General features: G+C 33.8%; 1 pseudogene; it reads right to left on the minus strand.

Annotated features, from left to right (window-relative positions):
- Positions 1-5,805: 5,805 nt before the first annotated feature.
- Positions 5,806-8,390, minus strand: LOC149579702 (putative UDP-glucosyl transferase 73B6; annotated as a pseudogene).
- Positions 8,391-10,523: the final 2,133 nt, after the last annotated feature.

Genomic DNA, 10,523 nt, shown 5'->3' on the forward strand with positions numbered 1-10,523 from the left:
TGATCTATTTGGGCAACCTCACCTTACCCAATAAATCTTGAAAATAAAACTCTATAGTCAATTTGTATTTTAGTTCAAAAAAAGTAAGAAATGAGAAAAGTAGATTCATTAATTATTTATGAAAAACTTCAAATATTAGATGAGATTTTTATATATTCAAGATTTTATTTTGTTTGTTATCTTATATGAAGGTACAATTTTATGTTGATATCTTTTGGTTGAGGATTGAAAACTGCGTGATATCTTTATATCAATTTAATATGTAGTATGATACCTTAAGAAGTTTTAATCTTGTTAGATGATATAATTAAAAAAATACCATCTCTCATTTATGCTATTCAATCAATTCAGTTAGAATCATTCAATCAATTCTATTAGAACCCTTTCACATAGACAATGAAATATGATTGAATTACTTTTAAAAAAACTAAATCTCTCCTTTACTGTATTGGACAATGATTTTTAAAACAAAATTCTTTGATGTTGGCATTAATCTTTGACTCATCCAAGAACTATAACTTACTTTTGTCATTAGAGTTATCACAAAATTTAGTTTATCAACTTGTCAAATAGTGAATTATAAAATAAAATAGCTTGCCTAGTTCAAATACATATGTTAGTGCCAGCTGGCCTTTTAAGTTTTTCTAGTTTATTAGGGCAGTTAGGTAGATGGGCTACTAAGATGTTGAACTAAAATGTATATCTTGCGAGACACTTGGATTTCTTTGTTCAAATTTTTCTTATATATTACACAGTTTATAGATTAGTTGGCAGTATAGCCATGGTGGGTGGAGAGTTGATGTGCTATAGGGGCTATGTGTTAGGGATGGTGGTGCTCAGAAAACCACTCTCAAAGTTTGAAGAGTTGATAGATTTAACATAGAAGGTTTTGGGCATTCTTAGATGTGTCTTCACTTTCAACCCTCTTTTGTTGAATAGTGTTGTTGTTTCATATAATCTGAGGAGGAGAACAACTTCAAATGCAAGAGTAGTTGTGGAGTGATAGATGATTTATTTGAGTTGGTATTTTTTCTTTATTTTATCCAAGATTTGTAATTCGTTCTCATTCTTCTCCTAAAAATTTAAGTGATCTCGAAAGTTTACCTCATAAATCTGATTAATCTTGGTTGAAATGAAGGGAAAATTCAAAGATTGTGGATCAATTTGAATATCATATATATGTAGTTATATATGGAGTTGTATCTTGCTCAATTCCAATCAAATCACCAATATGATCTTTGCTCCTACCAAGCTGGATTTACTGTTACTTCTATAGTTAACTTTCTAAAGTGTCTTAGGTCCTATTACAGTTTTAGTAGATTTAATTTTTGTGGGTGTTAATGTTAAGACTCTTATTATTGGCTTTCTGTGAGGACAAACTACTTTATGGATCATAGCATCTCTATTGGTTTTTCTTGTGATAAAGTTGCAAGTTGTTTGTAAATGATTCAAGATTTATGGATCAAAACTTCTATTGAACAATTATTTTTTCAATCTTCAAATGAGTTTTAAAAGATTGTGTTTTAGGTGTAATGACTTTGTGATTATGTGTCTATATTCCAGATGTAAAGATAGTTATAAAAGATTCATTATGCAGTCTGACGTGTATGAATTAGAATTGTTTAGCAATATAAATGTCTCATTTTTCTTGTAGTCAAATGCTCAAGAACTCTAAACAAACTTTCCTATAGGAGCTGTTCCTGGAATAGATTTGTGCTTTTGTATCCCAATTCAATTGTCTTGGTTTTTATAGTGCATGTATGTCTATGTTAAGGAAAACTTTCTTAGTGCATGTTTGGCTGTTCTCAAAACCCTGGTAAGTACAGGTGTAATTAGTTATTATGAATGTTGTGTTGGCTGATCATTTTCTTAGTGCATGAGAAGTAATTAGTTATTATGAATGTTGTGTTGGTTGATCATTTTCAAGAGACTATAATACACATGTTTCTAACTTACCCTCTGCAAATCCACTTTGTATGCAATACACAATAGTTAATGCCATATACAACACTTCTGATGAGCATGGATAATGATGACATTCAAGTCACTGAAACACTACCTTCTACGAAAAAGGTATTTTGGAAATAGTGCATGGAATGTAAGCTTTTGGCCTTGCTACATGAACAAGTCACGCTTGGTAGGAAAGGAGAGGGAGGCTTCAAAAAAGAAGCTTGGACAACTATTGAAAGAAAGTTCATTGCAAATATGAACATGAGCTTGTCTAAGGACAATTTCAAGAATAAACTAAAAACTTTGAAACAAGGTTACAAAATAATGAAGGAGCTGAGAATACTAGTGGGTTTGCGCGGAATGAGTCTACCCAATCTATGGATGCTGATGAAACTGTTTGGGAAGAGTTGTTGTCCATTCGAATATTTTAGTGTTATTTAATGAGTGATTAAGTTATTATTGATAATCAAATGACTAATTCAATATCTTTGACAACATGTAAAGGAAGGAATTTAAAAGTGTGAAAGTGTTTAAAAGGTAGTCATTCCAATACTGTAATGACTTAGCCTTGATTGTGGGAAACGATATCGTTGAGGGTGCCATTGCACAAGAAATAGAAGGACACAATATGGATGAGATAGTAAATCTTGATGATGATTATGATGAAATTTACACACCTATTAGGGTTGCTACTTATTTGGATGCGGAAGATACAAGTATTCCAATGTCCAATCAATTTAGTACAGCAACTGGGAAACATTCTCATTTAACATCATCCTTAAGAAGGCCAAAGAGGAAGAAGGTTAGTATGGCTAGTTCTATGGATGAGATGTCTCATTCAATCGATAAGCTAAATGAGACCCTCCTCAAGTCTCAAGTTATTGAATTGGGTGAAAAGCATAAGACAAAAGATTTGGAAAATGTCTATGCTACACTAAAAGCCATTGGTGAACTTAGTATGGGTACTTTGATTATGACATTTGACACCTTTGTGGCTGATTCTAATAGAGCCAAAGGGTTCTTGATAATGAATGATGATGAGAGAGCAGAATATGTTCGAATGAATTTTTGAGGGCCTTGGTACCTTTATTGTGTTTGACATAGTTATGACAATCATTTTATAATAGTTGGATGTTGCTTAATTTTGGTGTTTCACATCTCATTCGATGGATGTGACCAAGGATTTTCAGATTTTTGGCAAAAGTTTATTAGGACCTTTGGATTTTCATATAGAACATATATTTATGTTGACATTGTTAATTAAGTTTTGATGATCTGAATATAATCGTATCATTTTATATATCCATCTATTGTTGGCAATCATTGTAGTCATTTCTATCTGCTTTTGAAAGTCTTATTGTTGGAGATCTTTTGTTCAAGATCTATTTAGTTATTGTTTGAAATGTGCTAGTTGGAGAGCTACTGTTGACATGTTGGTTGGATATAACTGTTGTTAACATGCTAGTTGGATATTAATTGTTGTTAACATGCTAGTTGGATATTAACTATTGTTAACATGCATGTTGGATTTTAACTGTTGTTGGCATGCTATTTTTGCTACATAATAGTTTGTCAACAACACTATTCATTTGATGTTTTTGGTTCAGTATGAGATGTCATAAGCTATAGATTTTCTACTAGAATAAACTTTAGATTGATGCTACTTTGTTATGTCATTATATTAGCTAATGATAACACTACTCATTTGATTTTTTTGTTCGGTCTAAGATGTCATTATACTCACAACTAAAATGAGATGTTAGTCTCTATTGAAGAGCACGAATGTTAGCAACCTATGTATGTATATATTACAATTGATTTTTTAGTTTCTCTTGACTTGAATAGTGGCTGGAGATGTGGATTTAGAATCACTTGAATAGTGGCTGTAGGTGTGGCTATAGCTATTAAGATTTCTTCATCAAAACAATTGTTGAGAGCTCCATTTTGTTGTAGGCTAGTGTGTGGTGGACTGCCCTTTTCTATTCTACTATTTTTATGGAGTGAATTTGTTACACTAGTGGAGTAGATTGAATGGTTTGATGACCAATTTTTACTACTGGCTGTATGATACATTTTTTAATTCTTGTCCTCCAGTAGTTTTTTATTTATTACATCTTCCTAATCCTAAACAACCACATGCTTCATCTGATTCAGAGCCTCCACTAATGAAATACCACTCTTTGAGCAGAGGCACATTTTATAGAGGAAGTGAACAATCTGATTATAACTTAGTTTGTTCAATTTAAACTATGACATTGTCTGTCTGGCCAAGCAAACATTGGAAAAAAGTTGTAGAAGTTCTATTAAATAAACTTTGTTATTTCTTCTAGCCATGGCCATTGTTTTTATAGATCTTCCATGAATTTGAAGCCACTTCTAGGTTGTTTGAACCTGAAAGAAACTTTTGTTTGCCCTTTTGCTGAACACATGTCACCATGGGAGTGAATTTTGAGTTGTTTGGATTCAAACATTGTACTTTTGTTACATTTTTGGCTTTGCTCTTTATCATTATGAGCACTTTTGCTATTTTTTTGGAAAAAAAAATTAAAGCCTTTTTTTTATCAAATTTTTGAAGTGAAGTGATCTCATGCATATGCCTGCTCCTTTCTCTTTATAGCTACATGAAAATTTTCTAATCTTACCAATTTATTGATACAAGATACATGGCTGTGTGTGATGTGCCAATTTATGAATGCCCATGTGGTGTTGGGTCGTGTCTAGTAAAAGTATAGCACACGATAAAAATCCAGGGCACCATTTTTTTAGTTGCCCTGACAAAAAGAACGTTATTAATGACATGCTATATATTATATCTTTCAAATTAATGACATGCAATCTCTTTGATATACTAATGTTGATTTTGTATTGTAGGGGAACAATGGTTGTGGATATTTCGAATGGGTTGATGTCATCTATGCAATTGAACATGATGAAAGAACTGAGTGGAAAATGTGTAACACACGCGAGGTGGGCAAGGTTGGAATTACATCAGCCAAAGCTGAAAAACAAGATCAAGGAAACGAGGGTAAAATGTGTAAGGCCCATGAGGCTAAAATAGTCCTTTTATGTAGACTTCTATGTGTAGTTATTGGCTTTGTATGTCAGAACCTTATGCGACAATGATCCAATGACCTTGTCTATAGACATTTGACATATTATTTGTAATGCAACAATAATTTATAAAATGTATTTTGTTTTGTATGGAGTTAGTATTTTCATTGTGTAGCATGGTTTTAATGATGATAAATTAAATGAATTTAAAATTCAGTATCTAACATTTAATCACATTTTCAATCAACCAAAAAGATATGTTATAAATATAATTGGTAAATTATTTGTAATGTAACGATAATTTATATAATGTATTTTTTGTGTGGAGTTCGTTGTGTAGCATGGTTTAATGATGATGAATTAATCACATTTTCAATCAAGTGAAAATAATATATTAAAAATACATTTCATTCATGTTAAAAGAAAATTATTTGTAATCTAACGATAATTTATGTAATGTATTTTTTTTTGTATGGAGTTAGTATTTTGCTTGTGTAACATGGTTTTAATGACGATAAATGAATTAAATCGCATTTTGTGAAAATGATATATTAAAAATATATTTCATATGTTAAAAAACTGAATAAAAAAGGTAATGCTTATTCTGGCTAGTATTCCAATTCCACGATGTGCAACCAAACAGAGGAAATGTGTATTCTCATAAAGAATTCTTGGTCAACCAAACGGTTCCAAATTGAATTTCCAAATTATAATCCGGATTCTAGAATCCCAAAGTCAGCATTCTGAATGCCAATGCTTAATTTATATTCCAGCACCCAAACAGGCCCTAATGCATTTCCTCTCTTCATAGCTTGTGCACATGACTTGCAAATGCTTCCACATTAGCTTTGGAAGATCCACCATCTTCCACAGCTTTTCCGCCCATCTCCCAAAGCTTCTCTGCGGTTTTTCTCATCTCTTTACCTTCCTCCCCGCAAATCACCTCTCTAACAGCAACCTCCACTTTCTCTTCACTGGGAAGCCCAAGTTTATGTTCACAGAACTGAATCCCCACCCCAAGCTCAGCCAACAATCTCAAATTATAAAAACTGATCTCCGTACATGGGCCAGACTACTATGGGTACTCCACGACTTATGCTCTCAAGCGTAGAGTTCCATCCACAGTGGCTCATGAAAGCACCCACGGAAGAATGTGAAAGAATAAGCAGCTGAGCCGCCCAGCCCCATATGACCACCCCTCTTCCCTTCGTACGCTCTAAAAATCCCATTGGAAGATATTTAGTAGCCCGGTCGGAAATTTGTAAGTCGGTGGTCGGAGAGATCTTAATAGACCAAACAAAGGGCTGCTCGCTGGCTTCCAAACCTCTTGCCAACGCATTAGTCTGCTCTTCCGATAAAAACGTTTCGCTTCCAAACGAAACGTACACCGTCGAACGGGGCCTTTGGGAGTCAAGCCATTCAACAAGCTCATCCTCACCAACGTCCGCCATTTTTCCTCGTGATGTATCTTTAGTCGCTCCGCGAAAATAGCCAGCTGGAAGCAACGGTCCTATGGCCCAAACTGGCTTCCCCGTTAAATTCCGCAGGTGCTCAACATATGTGGGCTCAAGCTCCTCGAATGTATTAATCAACATGCCCGAGCTTTTTCCGATCGACTGGAACCGCCGCAAAATAAAGTCGACAACAGGATTCAGAGAATCGTAGTCAAAGAAATCCTCGTCTAATTCATGTCTACGAAATTTCTGAGGATGTGGCAGATCCAGACTAAACACAACGCTGTCCTCCTCTTGTTTCGGCGCCGCCTTTAGCACAACGCCGTCCTCGTCTTGTTTCGGCGCCGCCTTTTGCAGCAAAGTTCGCGAGACGGAGCACAAGAGACTAACAGCAAAGGCCCCCGAGGCGTTGAACTCGATGGAAGGAATGTTGTGCTTTTGTGCGCTTTCAGAGCCCATCCCATGAAAACATCATGGAGTACACGGACGGGAGCTTCTGTTTCTGTTTGAAACTACTGTTCGATCCAGAGATCGAAAGGCTGTTGAAGCTTCTGAGCCAACTGAAAAATAAGGGCGTGGGCCCACTTTGGAAGAAGGTCGGCACTTTCACGTCCGTCTAGACCTTCGACGGCGGGCGTCGGGATAACTGCCAGGCGAATGCCGAGACCGTCAATTGCAGCTTCCATGAGATGGTGTTGCAGGCGGGGGCCGTTAGCAGGTGTTGTGACATAGCTGACGGTGAATAAAATAAAATAACTAGGAATAAAATAACTTTTAAGTAAATCATTTCAAATTATTATTCTTTTATTTATTTATTTTAAATATCATTTGGTTAAAGAAATATTTTATTTAAAATGATCATTAATTCAAATATATTGACTAGTATCTCATTATTTACTTATTTATTCGATTATATATTAGTTTTTAAAAATAAAATATAAAAATAAGATAGATAAGCAAACAATGAAAATAACACACTTCTATAATGATATTTCTAAAAAAAAAATTAGATAGATTTTCCTTTAAAAGATATACTAATTGTATTTTATTATCTAACTATTTTATATAATTGAAAATTATTTAAAAATCTTGACATTTCTATATTCAAAAATAAAAATTGAAAAAACAAAATTTGTTGACATATGGCACCATAATGAAATCATTAAAGGGATAGATGGGACATAGTCAACAAAAAACTTGATAGTTTGCATTCTCTATTGAATAAACAATATAATTGATTTTAAACATAGTTAATAAAGTTATTGGGAAAATTCGATAGGACACTCCCCTTGCACAATAAAAGAAGGGGAAAAAGAAGTTGAAGGACAAATTTGAAAAAATAATCTAGGGCACCCTTTCTTCCAAAGAACAACAAAAGAAGGCCAAGAAGAAGATGAAGAAGAAGCAGGACAATAAAATGGAGAAGAAGATGAAAGAGAAGCAGAAAAAGAAAAAGGAGAAGAAGAAATGGAATATGAAGAAATAGTAGTACAAGAAGAAAAAAGAAAAAAATGAGCAACAACAAAAGCAAGGAGGAGGAGGAGATGAGGAAGAGGAGGAGGAGGCGAAAGAGAAGAGAGAGAAGAAGAAAATGGAAGAACAAGAAGCAAAAAAAAAAAAAAAAAGATGAGGAAGAAAGGGAAGGAGAAGGTGGTGGAGGAGAAGGCCAAGAGGAAGAAGGATAAGGGGAAGATGAAGAAGAGAAAGAAAAAGAAAAGGCAAACCGAGAATAAGAAGGAAAAGAAGAAAAAGAAGAAATTAAAAGGAGTGATGCAACTAAATGAAGAGAATAGCATGGAGAAGAAAGAGGAGGAGGAGGAGGAGAAGAAGAAGAAGAAGAAGAAGAATAAGAAAAGAAAAAACTAGAAAGGAAAAAAGGCGTAAGGAGAACGGGGAAGCTGGAGAAGGAGGTGAATGAGTGTTTGGCTTAACCATCACAGACTAAGCTTTGACTGCTTAGGTGGCTGGTGTGGGTCCATCCAACATTCTGTCCCTATTCTGTTTCCCGTTACAGATCTTTTTAACTCTCGCGAGTGATAGGGACAACTGTGGTTAGACGGTGATAGTGATAGTTGTAGTTAAATTTGAATTTGAACTCCCGCCTATGAGAAGGGGTTATTACTTTGCCGCTCATTTCCACTCCAGTCAGACCATTTGGTAATTTATTTTGGGAGTTTTGTAGTAGTATTGTATCTGAAGCTTTGTGCTAACGAGATCTTGAGATTATTAACAATGGCAGAAGCAGATCAGATTGTTCTAGTTGCAGCCATGGTTGTGATGATGATGGTGAGTGTGGCTTTTGCTGCAGAAGCTAAGGCATCTTCTTCGAGCCCTTCTTTGACTATAGGCACTGGATTTGTAATGGGGGTGCCCTCTGTTGCAGCTAGTGTTGTTGGATCTCTCATTGCATTCTTGGCCTATTTCTTCAATTGAGCGATGGATCTCTCATTGCCTTTTTAGTTCAGTTTCTTCAACTGAGCGGTGGATCTCTTGTGGATGCGTGATATTCAATGTGGATTTTTCGATCAGATCTCTTTTGGATTTTTAGTTTGCAGGACACTTTTTTTTGGTAGAGTTGGACAAATTTGTTGTTTTCATTGATTAGACTGTGGTAGGGTTCAACAATCTTTGAATTTTACGCGGGTAGAAAACTGGCATTGACGAATGAGCTCTTTCGAGTGACGAAACCCTACCCACATTGTCATGACGACAGAGCAGAGCCTGTAATGCTTTTAAAGGGTGCGTTGATCTGTTCATTGCGCACATAAATGATTTGAGTTAATAGATTTTAATGACTTTTTGGAGTTTGTGGATGCAGATTCCCTGCAGAAGGAGTCCTTGCTGTGCGGCGTGATGATGGCGGTGACATTGCTGTTGCTATTTCTTCTTCCTCTCGAGGAAATGGTTGTGGCGGTGGTGGTGATTCTGGGCGAGAGTGAGAAGAGAAGCGATGATATTACTCACAGAGCAGACGAATTAGGGCTTGGAGTTCAGAGGAGATGGAAATGAAGTTGGAAGAAGATGAAATGGGGTACTTTTTAGCATAAATTTTCTAGTTTATGCTTTGCTATTCCTCTTTTGAGTGGTTTAAATTAGAGTTAGAGGAATCAGTTAAATTGCTTAAAATTTGTATAAGATTAGGATTCATTTTTTTAATGTGATTGCAGAAATTTAAAGGCTATTTTTGTTGTACATTTGAAACCAATCGATTGGTACTTCTTCAACTAAAACTCACAATAGGTGCCACGTGAAAGTGAAGAGTTAATTCAAAACTAATAAAATTTGTTTTTCATCTCATGTCATTAATTGTATATTAAAATAAATTGTATATTAATTTTATTTTAAGTATGATTTTGTTTTTAAATAAAAGTCCTCTACAATGTAATAATCATATCTATTATTTAATGGTTTAAAGTAATACATAAACAAAGAGTTTTTCCACACGTTATCAAATAAGTGCGTCGGTAGGCCATATACATTTTCAATTTTATAGATTTTTATTTAAAAATAAATTTAACTTAATTTTTTTTTTTTAATCAGTCAATAACTTATTTATTTAAAAGATAATTATAGTTTTTTTTGGGAGAAGTTAGTTTTGTCTATATCATTCTTATATCTTTTTAATACAACATAATTTTTAAAGTTTAAACATTATTTTTGTTGTGATAATATAAAAAGTAGAATTGTATTGATTCTTTCAAATATGCTATTTAATTTTAGAAACAATTTTTTCATCTTCTACTAAAGTATAAAATAAAATAAAAAATAATTATTTCATAGAAATGGAAGGATGATAGACAAATTTTAAATACAAAATTAGAAATGGGATATAAAATAGAACTTGGTTCATGTAGAAGATTGTGTTATGTATTGTTTGTATGTCTTAAAACACTTAAATTTGAATTCTCCACTTCATAACTCATCCAACTTTATTTTATTAGAAAAAGCACACTAAAACCAAAAGATAAAAGTAATATTATGAAGATACACCAAATAAATGAGTTGTATTAAATCTATGTGATTGAGTTTTTTTTTATAAATTTATAAATATAAGATATTTAAATTTTA

This window comes from Cupressus sempervirens, chromosome 1 (assembly GCF_028749045.1).
Source record: "Cupressus sempervirens isolate cs-2001-9-10 chromosome 1, ASM2874904v1, whole genome shotgun sequence".
NCBI classification, from domain to species: Eukaryota; Viridiplantae; Streptophyta; class Pinopsida; order Cupressales; family Cupressaceae; genus Cupressus; species Cupressus sempervirens.